The sequence below is a fragment of the Ascaphus truei genome, chromosome 1 (assembly GCF_040206685.1).
Source record: "Ascaphus truei isolate aAscTru1 chromosome 1, aAscTru1.hap1, whole genome shotgun sequence".
In the NCBI taxonomy this organism is placed as follows: domain Eukaryota; kingdom Metazoa; phylum Chordata; class Amphibia; order Anura; family Ascaphidae; genus Ascaphus; species Ascaphus truei.
Genome location: NC_134483.1, coordinates 323,455,686 through 323,466,277, shown reverse-complemented (window position 1 = coordinate 323,466,277; position 10,592 = coordinate 323,455,686). Strand labels below are relative to the sequence as shown.

Genomic DNA, 10,592 nt, shown 5'->3' with positions numbered 1-10,592 from the left:
AAGCAGAGGAGAGGTACAATGCAGCTCATATCTCTACAAGATCTGTTATAGAGAGGACATTTGGCCTACTGAAGACCAGATTTAGGTGTCTGGACAGAACTGGTGAGGCTCTTCTATACAAGCCTCAAAAAGTGTCTGATATTATCCTTGCCTGTTGCATTTTGCACAATGTTGCACTCAGGCACAATGTACAATCAGACCTAGCTGAGACTTTGGTAGACGAGCATCCCACCCATGTAGCTGCTAAAAATGAACAAACAGCCAGTGGTGGCCAGACACGCCAGAATCTCATCAATTCATTTTTTTCTTGTAAGTAAAAACATATATGTTCCTAGTACTACTTTTATAGTTAAATTATGTTATATTAACAATAATGTTTTTTTATATAACCTTCTGTTAGGACACATATGAATATGGGTTGCACACCTTTCTTTTCTCTGCTGTGTGCACAAAGGGATGTGGCACCGGTATGTTTCTGTTGCACAGGTTATATAATCCCTCTTCAATTGTACATTAGTTATGTGTATGTGAATACAACTGGGGTAACAAAGCAGTAATATTTTAGCATTGTGTTGTTCCTTATGCAAACACAATACACATAGTATGGCCATAGTCATTCATTCTTCTAGTATGCTTACATACAATGTTATTGGTGCAGTGTAACATGTACATCCATATGATGTGTACACCAGGCTGCTTTACATTTTGAATGTCATTAAATATACATGGTGTTGCACATTTAACACCAAATACACACTTTGCTGTGTTGCTTACGGTACTGAAGATGGCATGTCAATGTTTGCAATTTATATATTGTTCCATTGCATTATAGGTATATCTCCAGTATGACTGATCATGGTATGTATATTTGCTGACATCTGTCATAAGATGTGCATACCTCAATATTCGTGTAAGTATTTGAAGTAAAAACACAACATATTGGTTTAAAGAAAAATGTAACATACATGTACTTTCTGTATCATGTATATGCATTTAGCTACTATTGAGGTTTCATGTGCATTGTATTAGAAAATGATTACTCCCATTTCATCACATTTTATGTATGTTCCCTTATAAATTCCATTAATGTAATATAGAGGTGTTTGGAGAAAAGGGGATAACTGTACTTATTTGTTTACTTACGGGAGCTCATTCATCACGGATGCAATTGACTGATCATAACACTCCATGCATGAATGCCTGTAATCACAACAATGCGTAGTACATCTTATATTTAGCAATTTATGTGATTATTAATGCTAGAAATTAATAGTCAACATTAATTAAAATTTGTGACATGTGTATGTATAAGTCACACGTGTGTGGATGTGACCTACATGTAACAAGTGTCAAAGTGTAAACAAAACCACAATTTTGTCGCAAATGTTACTGTAATTTTGCATTTCTAATTTCCCACAATGACAATGTTGGTAATATATTTGGAATGTCATTCACGTCACTTCATCATTATCATGATGATAATTATCAAGTATTCTGTAAATATAAACGTCAATCACGTGCACATTAGCATAGGCACACTTTTTAAGACAACTGTTTGTGTCTGTATCAATTTGTGTAGGATCCATGTATAACATCGACAAATGATAACAGCAGGTTTATTATGGTAGCTTATATCATCATATTGACTGTACTATTTATTTATAGAACGTTTAATAAACACAGTAAACTATAGTTAGTTAGGTAAATGAAATATACACAGAAACGTACTTCATTACATGATGTTGATGTAATATTCAGAACATCATGCATTGTAGGGGACCACAACATCTAGCCAATAACATTATTTGCTACAGTCCCAAACCATTTTATCAACATACCCATGTAACAAGAGATTTTTAACAATAAATGGCTAGTTGGTTGTAAGTGTCCTTTACATTGGGAGAAGGAGTGGCTCAGTGAGTAAAGACACACACTGGCACTGAGAGTTTGAAGCAGGGGAGTCTGAACATGCTCATATTATTATTATTATTATTGTTACATAGTTTCGACAGTCATACGTTCCATTACACAATAGAATACACAAATGTGTTAGCAGAGTGGGAATGGTTGTTATATATAAAACAAACCATGCCATAAAATGTTAGTAGTAATTAAAGAACACTCAAGAAAAATTCATGAGGCACTCTTTTGCAACATCATTATGTTAATTAAGTGCTTATGCAATATAGGCATAAGGGTATCACATTTTTAATTGTTTGTTAATAAGCGCTGCAAGCAATATAAAATTAGTTCCATATGTAGTATAGTAGTCGGTGGCTCCTCCTCACAATCATCTCATATAAAGGTAGACTCTTCTGAAATCATACATTGATCCGATTGTATCTTCCCCGACATCTCTGAAATACAGCAAACACATGATGGTCAAAGATGGCACCTTACTATATATGTATCCGTGACAACGCGTTACACAGCTCTATATGATTGTGTAGATACACACGTCAGTCACTTATATGTTAGAAGTACAAGTGTACATCATTATGTAATCTTTCATTAAATTAGTAGCAGGCATAACTATGTATATGAAGTTAACGTTGCCTGTATACTGAAAAATGTGCGCGCACATCTTAGTGTGCGCACGCACTTCACGCTTGGGTCGACTAACTGTTAGCGCATGCGCAAAACAATGCGTACGTTGTGCCTTCAATACATGTTGAAAATACCATTAACCATAAAATATTTATTTCAAATACAATGAAGGCGAAACTACATTCGTTCTAAACGAGTACATCTGTATTCTTTTTAAACAGATGTGTGTGTGGACAGAAAGCACGGCCGATAACACAATGCGCAAATGCAATACGTGTGACGTCATGTTAAGCCAGCGTGAAGCGCACGCAAACACTCCTCCCACTCAATTAACATTCGGCTAACGCCCTGAGTACGCCCACAAACACTGAGCCACACGCATGACACAGTGCAGTTACCGTAACTATAATAAAACAACACAGCCAATAGGCTTTGACGCGCGCACGTCGCTTGGGGGCGGGACTTACATCCGTAATCCTTTTTAAGGACGCCTTGGCACATGACAAGTGTCCCACGTCATACGTGGTGGACCCGGTCTTTTATTTTGTAGATGTTGCATGATAACAAAACAGGTATGTGTTAGAGTTATGGTAACATGTTGCTAATATGTTTAAAGGGATAGGAAAGTACGTATATTTATTCCGTCAGCAATGTGTACTACTCTTTCAGGTTCTACTATATTGTAATAGGAAACAATTTGTTTGTGTTCGCTACATGTTATGCAGTCTGCAATGTTACGCTGTATCCACGCATTTAAAGTGAAAATGGTGGTTAGAAAAAAAAAAAATAATTTAAACGCTGAGTCAACGCATAACGATTGTTATATTTACCATTCTTGTAGAATTAACACTTCGTCTGCCTGCAACTGGTCGCTCCAGAAAACCAAGGCATTTGCATCCACGCTTGACCCAAACGCTGAATCCTGTATGACACACATCTCCTCCATGAAGCGCTCATAGGAATCGCCACAGCTTTCTTCAAACAATTGGTCCGGAGGTAGGTTCATTTCTTCGGGTACCCATTCCAATGCATTTTCAGCTGAAAGGCTTGGTACATAATCATAGTAGTTATGTTCTTGTACAATGTGGGTTTCAGGAATGGAGGGTGCAGATATTGCAGCAGGTATCGATTCACACGGAACAATAGTAGCGGATCCATTGCTATTGGCATTAGGAATAAATATGCCATTTAGCACAATATGTGTGCCCTCGTCCACGGTGAAATGTTTTTCCTTAGCAATCTTCCAAAAACCATACCTGTCTTGTAGCTTATCCTGCACACGTTCAAAACAGTCATTAGTTGATAAAGTGAATCTTACTGAGGATTTAAAATTTCGCGCATGCCCAGGTTCTTGGTAATAAGGATACTTGGCTCTAATCAAATCATAGATTTGTCCCGTGTTGGCTTTGTGTCCCGAAGCGGACAAAATCGCTTCTGCTATCATGAATTTGTAGCCTCTGTGCGGATGCATATTTTTTAATAATTCATCAGCCATTGTAGATTAACAGAAAAGATGTCTGCAGTTCTCTGTTCTTTGTTCATAAGAATGAAACGGTTCAAATGATAACTATTTGCTGTCTTTCCTTTTCAAGGTCATAAAAAGTTTCAACTTGTACTCCTTGTTTGAAGCACCAATTGGATGTGTAGAAATAATTGGTTTCACATTTGTGGTTTGTGATAGCCATTTTTCTGACCAACATGTAGCAAATGTTATCTACTTTCTCAAAACATTGGTAGACTTTTAATTAAGAAACATTGTGGGTTGAGGAAAAATAACATTGACCACTGTCTGAAAATAGTGCTTACACAGCCATATAATGAAATACATACACACCTGCAAAAGTAAATGTTTTTTTTCCTCATAAATTTCTGTGTGTATTTGAAAGTCTGGTTAACTCCCTGTCTGCATCAGTTTAAGTACGTGTGTATATGTAGATATATATATATCTCTGTCTCATAAATATATATATATATATATAATGTGTATATGTATATTGTAGTATATGTATAGGTATATGTATATTGTAGTATATATATCTATATATATATATATATATATATATATATATATATATATATATATATATATATATCTAGATAAATATATATATATATCTAGATAAATATATATATATATATATATATATATATATAGTAATATATATATATATATATATATATATATATATATATATATATATATATATATATATATATATATATATATATATATATATATAGTTATATATATTACAATATGTCTGTAAAACCAAACTTTACATGTCTGTGTGTGTATATTACAACTTTTAAGGGCTTATATGTAAAGAGGGATTTTTATATTGGTGTGATTTATTTAAAGGTTAACATAATAGAGGCTTAAACTTTTATGGCCTATTGCATTGACCTGTCTGGTAAATGTGATTTACCATCAAAAAAGTTTTTTTTTTTAATTTAGAAGGGCTGTAGTGTTAAAACCAATAATATATATATAATGCAGGAGTACACACAACATATTGATGGCAGTAAGTAGGCCTTGTATGAAACCTATTTAAATGGTGATAAACATGAGTGAATTAAGTAATAAACATTTGTTTTAGGCCAATACTGTTATAGGCTCACAGTTAGTATAGTTCACAAACATTAGGCCTGTATTAGTAAAATACTGTGTTTTCACAAGGAAGCATGAAGTGTATGTTTTTTGTAAATACATCTATACCAGTTTAGATAGTCCAATATATATATATATATATATATATATATATATATATATACATACATACATACACACACACACACACTGTGTGTGTGTGTGTGTCTGTGTGTACATATATCCATACATACTACATATATATTAGTATACATTCACAGATGTTCTTGAAACAAGAACACATAAATGATTAAAGGACAACATTACAATGGCCAAGCAAGGCGAAGGTAAGTAATATTTTACACATAATCCTGCTGTACACGGACAAGAAAGATGTTTGCAGTTAAATAGATGTGTGTTTTTAATTGCATGTGAATAATATGCACATGCAATGATTACATCAAGTAACACACCCAAATACAATGTTTTGCAGGTAAGTCAATGGCAGCTTCTCTAAACATAGCAACTGGCTCCTGGTGGACCATTACTGAACAGACGATTAATACATCAATATTAATAACATTATTCATTAATTAGGACTGTTAACATTTCCAAAACTTCACGTATACAAGAACATACTTGAAAGTTTGGAAACAACACAGTCTTCAGCATACATACAATATTAATTAGATAATCTGAAGTCAACAAAACAAGGCCAAAGACATATTTAGTGAATTATAAAAAAAAAAATTCCTTTTGCGAGCGAGTAACAGGCCTGCTTGTTGTCTCTTGGATTTTCCTTTTTCGTTTTGCAACAACTTTAGCCACAACAGAGCCACTTTGAGTGGCCTCTGGCACTTCACGGGCAGGGCTTGTGGCCAGTGACTCACCTACAGGGCTTTTGGGCAGTGACTGTTCACCGACAGGGCTTTTGGGCAGTGACTCACCTACAGGGCTTTTGGGCAGTGACTGTTCACCGACAGGGCTTGTGGGCAGTGACTCACCAACAGGGCTTGTGGCCAGTGACTCACCAACAGGGCTTTTGGGCAGTAACTGTTCACCGACAGGGCTTGTGGGCAGTGACTCACCAACAGGGCTTGTGGCCAGTGACTCATCGAAAGGGCTTTTGGGCAGTGACTGTTCACCGACAGGGCTTGTGGGTAGTGACACATGTGAGCAAGTTGGTACACCGTGCACAACACATGGTTGGTCCGTTTCATCTTTCCTGGTCAGTAGTAACTGCTTGTGCTGTTTTGTTTTTGTCGCCTCCTTTGTAGGTGTCAGCTCCTGATTTTCTACAGATGGCAGCGGTAGGATGTCGTCAGGAACCTGCACAGAAATGTCTGCTACTTGACCGGTAACATTCGGACCTGGGGAATGAAGATCAGATGCATGTGGTGAAAAATTACCAGCATGTAAAGATCCTGCCTGTGAGGTGTTGAAGTTGAAATTGGGTACAGTAGTCATTCTCAAGTAATTAGCTAGTGTTTGCTGCACAACCATTGCTTCTAATGAAGTGTTTATTTTTTGCATCTGTTTAGGCACTTCAATGAAGACTCTGTGGAGATGTGCCAATTGAGTTATCGTTTGTTCCTGCAGTGAAATCATCCTTTGGAGCACTGTCATCAGATCAGAATGGCGACGATTTTCAGCTTCCACAATTTTTCCCTCTGAAGCTACTATTGCATCGTATGTGTTACTTGATGGACGAATTGGCTGTGTAACTCTTTCAATGGGAACCTCGTCATGGTCACTTGATTGTATTTCTGTGTCTATGACGGTGGCATCATCATCATCATCATCATCATCATCATCATCATCATGTGCTATAAATAAATGTACACATTATGAAATGGCATGTTAATCTCTGCTGTTTTACTATGTAATTCTACTGTGTGATAAGTAACACCTAACATGTTTCCATACGTTTAATAACGTCACATTAAAAACTACCTTGACTTACGAATACTGTTTGGACTCAGTATGAAATAAGAATGAATGAAAAGTTGCTCAAAACTCTCAACTCCTACATGATACTTAACTTCACAAACACAATACATGTTGTGTTTAAAAAGTTCATTTTCACTGACACTAAGTAATCCTATTTAAAGAACATGTGCAAAACAAATAATGAACATGACAACATAACATTTAGAAGTGAACATATTATATGTCCACCACCTCATACACTTACCTTCCAGGTGTGTTGAGCTGCATGACCCAGGTGAAGACACTTGTTCCGCCTCAGGTGACACATGTCCTCCAGGGGCAACTATATAACAATAATATAAGTTGTAAATTTACATGTGTAAATATTGAACATACAGTTATTGTATGTTCTGTATTTATGACTAACTAACAGCATCATTTCCTTAAGCGAAAATGTGTGTGTGAAAGTGAACATAAATAGTTGTACTAACAATGTACATGGCTGTGTACTTAGAACTTTTGAGTTCAGTAACATACAACATACTATGTTTCTGCAGTAATGCGTTAGGATAAAATGATTAAATTTGTACATACAAATCATATATTGTGTAGTCATATCAGTATAATAATGTACATAACTATCATGAGATGAACATTCACAATGGTTATCATGAAGGTGGTCATATTGCAAAAATAATCTTTTTTGTTAGAGGATATGTGTGGTACATTAATAGAAGCTGTGGCACGGCTGAATGTGGCTGCCACTGACCAGCACAACACATGCAGTGTGTGATAATGTGGTGTTGATATCAGTTAAACTATAGATGTGAGTGAACGAATGTGTGACGTACGGTTTCATAACTAATGACTTTTTGGGGGATTTAGTACCTAGACTTAACCTTTCACATGAGTGTGATTACCTTCAGTTTTGCTATTCAGGTTGTAAGAACGGTATTCCCTCCCCCAAAAACCCTAATCAGCCAGACCTTTCAATTACTTCAAGCAGGTGAAAATGGTGTCAACAAAGTTCACCGTAAGATGACCCTGTAATTTGTGTGTGTGCTGAACCCCACCGCCTCTGTTGACGTGTATGCTGTGATGACATATTCATTGCAGCTGCTTTAACACAATGGTAGAGGAGCTAAATAGTCGTGTGAAGTGTTCAAGTTATGAACACAATGACATAACATATGCTACGTGTGCCTCATTATGCTGTCTGTATATGACATAAAGCAAAAATGGACCTTTTAATAAACAACTAGACATTTGTTAGTGCAATTGATGTTTGTAGGCCGTTGCATGCAATATATTCGATGCATGATTATAATAGCCAGTAATGTCGTGTTTGTATGAGTGAAATAAATAATATACACATTAATATTATACATATTTATGTTCTGCAACAGTAGCTAGTAATAATTTCTAATTAGTATGTGTTACACATGTGTGCTACCCTGTTGTTCCCCATTTTCGCCCACCATAAATTGCTTCCACTGCAGCAAAGCATTGTGGGAATTCACATGCAAATGACCACGCAATGCAACGTGGTATATTAGTTACTGCTTTTAGTAGGACTACAACATATATGTCTAATTTGACACACATATACATATATATATATATGCAAATATAACTGTATGCTCATCTGCATGTCTTAGCCAGGTCTGCAACCCCGCCTTTCACCAGCATCACCCAGCATACAGCACTTCCACTGCAGCAAGGGATTCTGGGAAATGACATGCAAATGAGCACACAGTGTCACTTTTTGCCTCAATAACCATTTTTAACATGGTTCCTATATATAGAAACACACATATACATATATAGATGTAGGTATGTTTATATTGGGAAGACACTATAAAAAACAGCGTAAATGTTTAAAATAACTGTAATCAACGACACGCCTAGTACAGTACCATTTCTCACCTGGTGGAAATTGTGAGGGATAAATTCCGATGTCCCTGTCACCGGGCAAACCCTCGACGACGACGGGAAGTAATTTTCCCCGAAGCAGCTCCTCCAATGGAGTTAATATCAGACGCTGTGCTGGCGGGCCACCTCCAGTGCCAGTAGCATGCACGCGTTGGTCTTGTATTTTCTTCTTTAATTTTGTCCTAATATCGTCAAATCTCTTGTGACAATTCCGCTTGTCCCTGACACGATTCCCACACGCATTGACACCACATTTCTTTTTTGCTTGATGAACTTGTCCGCGCTTGAAAAACATAGACAATATATGAGGTTAATTAATAATAATACAAGCACCAGTTTCCTACACTGCTAGCTGTTCCAAGAGAAAGCAAACATGCTGTTTTAGGTGTAATATGTGAAGCACATGAGCATTCACTACTAAACCTATACATGTAAGCAAGGTTGCATTAATATTGTATGCAGTTATCGCAAATTGTACGCCTGAGTTTTGTTGTCCTTGTAACGCATGATAAAAAGCTGTGTTTCCGCACTAATTAACATAGAAAGATATTCTGTACCCATATTTGCATATGAACAAAACTCACATGACCTAGGATCACATGTATTTGAAGAATAAATGGAAAAGTACACTTACATAGTAAATGTCCATAGAGACTGTCATAGTGCTCCAGAATCCCAGTGACAAGAGCTCTATTTTCCTGGTCATTGAAGCGAGGATTACGTGGCTTCTCCACATGTTTCTTCCGACCAGGTTTAGGCTCAGAGCTTGGCTGGTGCTGACTGGACTCTCCTTCTTCCAATGGAAGAGACTCCAAAAGCTGGCCACCAGCAAGCACACCACCACCAGACACCCCATCAGCAACTGAGCCACCAGCAGCACTCCCACTTCCAGCAACAGCACTCCCACTCCCAGCAACAGCACTCCCACTCCCAGCAACAGAACTCCCACTCCCAGCAACAGCACTCCCACTCCCAGCAACAGCACTCCCACTCCCAGCAACAGCACTCCCACTCCCAGCAAAAGCACTCCCACTCCCAGCAACAGCACTCCCACTCCCAGCAACAGCACTCCCACTCCCAGCAACAGCACTCGCACTCCTAGCAACAGCACTCGCCTGAACAGTACGTTCACTCTGACGCGTACTCGCACGAGTAGCACTACCACTCCCACCAGCATCACTCTTCCCACGCTTTCCGGGCATACTTACAGCAGTCACAAAAAACAGAAAACAAATGTACAGCCAATCACACGAAACACTTCCACATTGAAAACAAGACAAAGATGTAAACAAAACAACAAAGGACAAAGCTCTCACAATACACAACAAGTCTCTCAGTCAATATGCAAATATTAAATCACCCAGCTCTGTGCGTCTCTCTCTCTCTCACTCTCAACAACACAGAGAATGATTAACAGTACACGTTGCCTTTAAATATGGCGCGCTATCCAATACATGCTTGGTTCGCCTTATTCAGCAAGATTTTTGATTGGCGAATGTAACAGCACCCCGCCATGCACGCCGATACACCTGTGTGTGATCGGCAAATCATCGTGAGAGTGGGCGGATTTGTTTTCGGCTTGATTTTGAATGTATTC

At 37.5% G+C, this 10,592-nt stretch overlaps 1 long non-coding RNA gene across 1 annotated transcript; it reads left to right on the top strand.

Moving 5' to 3' along the window:
• The first annotated feature begins 3,360 nt into the window (after positions 1-3,360).
• Positions 3,361-6,905, top strand: LOC142470817 (uncharacterized). The gene is made up of 3 exons (XR_012789342.1): positions 3,361-3,543; positions 6,412-6,588; positions 6,676-6,905. It is a non-coding gene; the product is annotated as an uncharacterized LOC142470817 (long non-coding RNA).
• Positions 6,906-10,592: the final 3,687 nt, after the last annotated feature.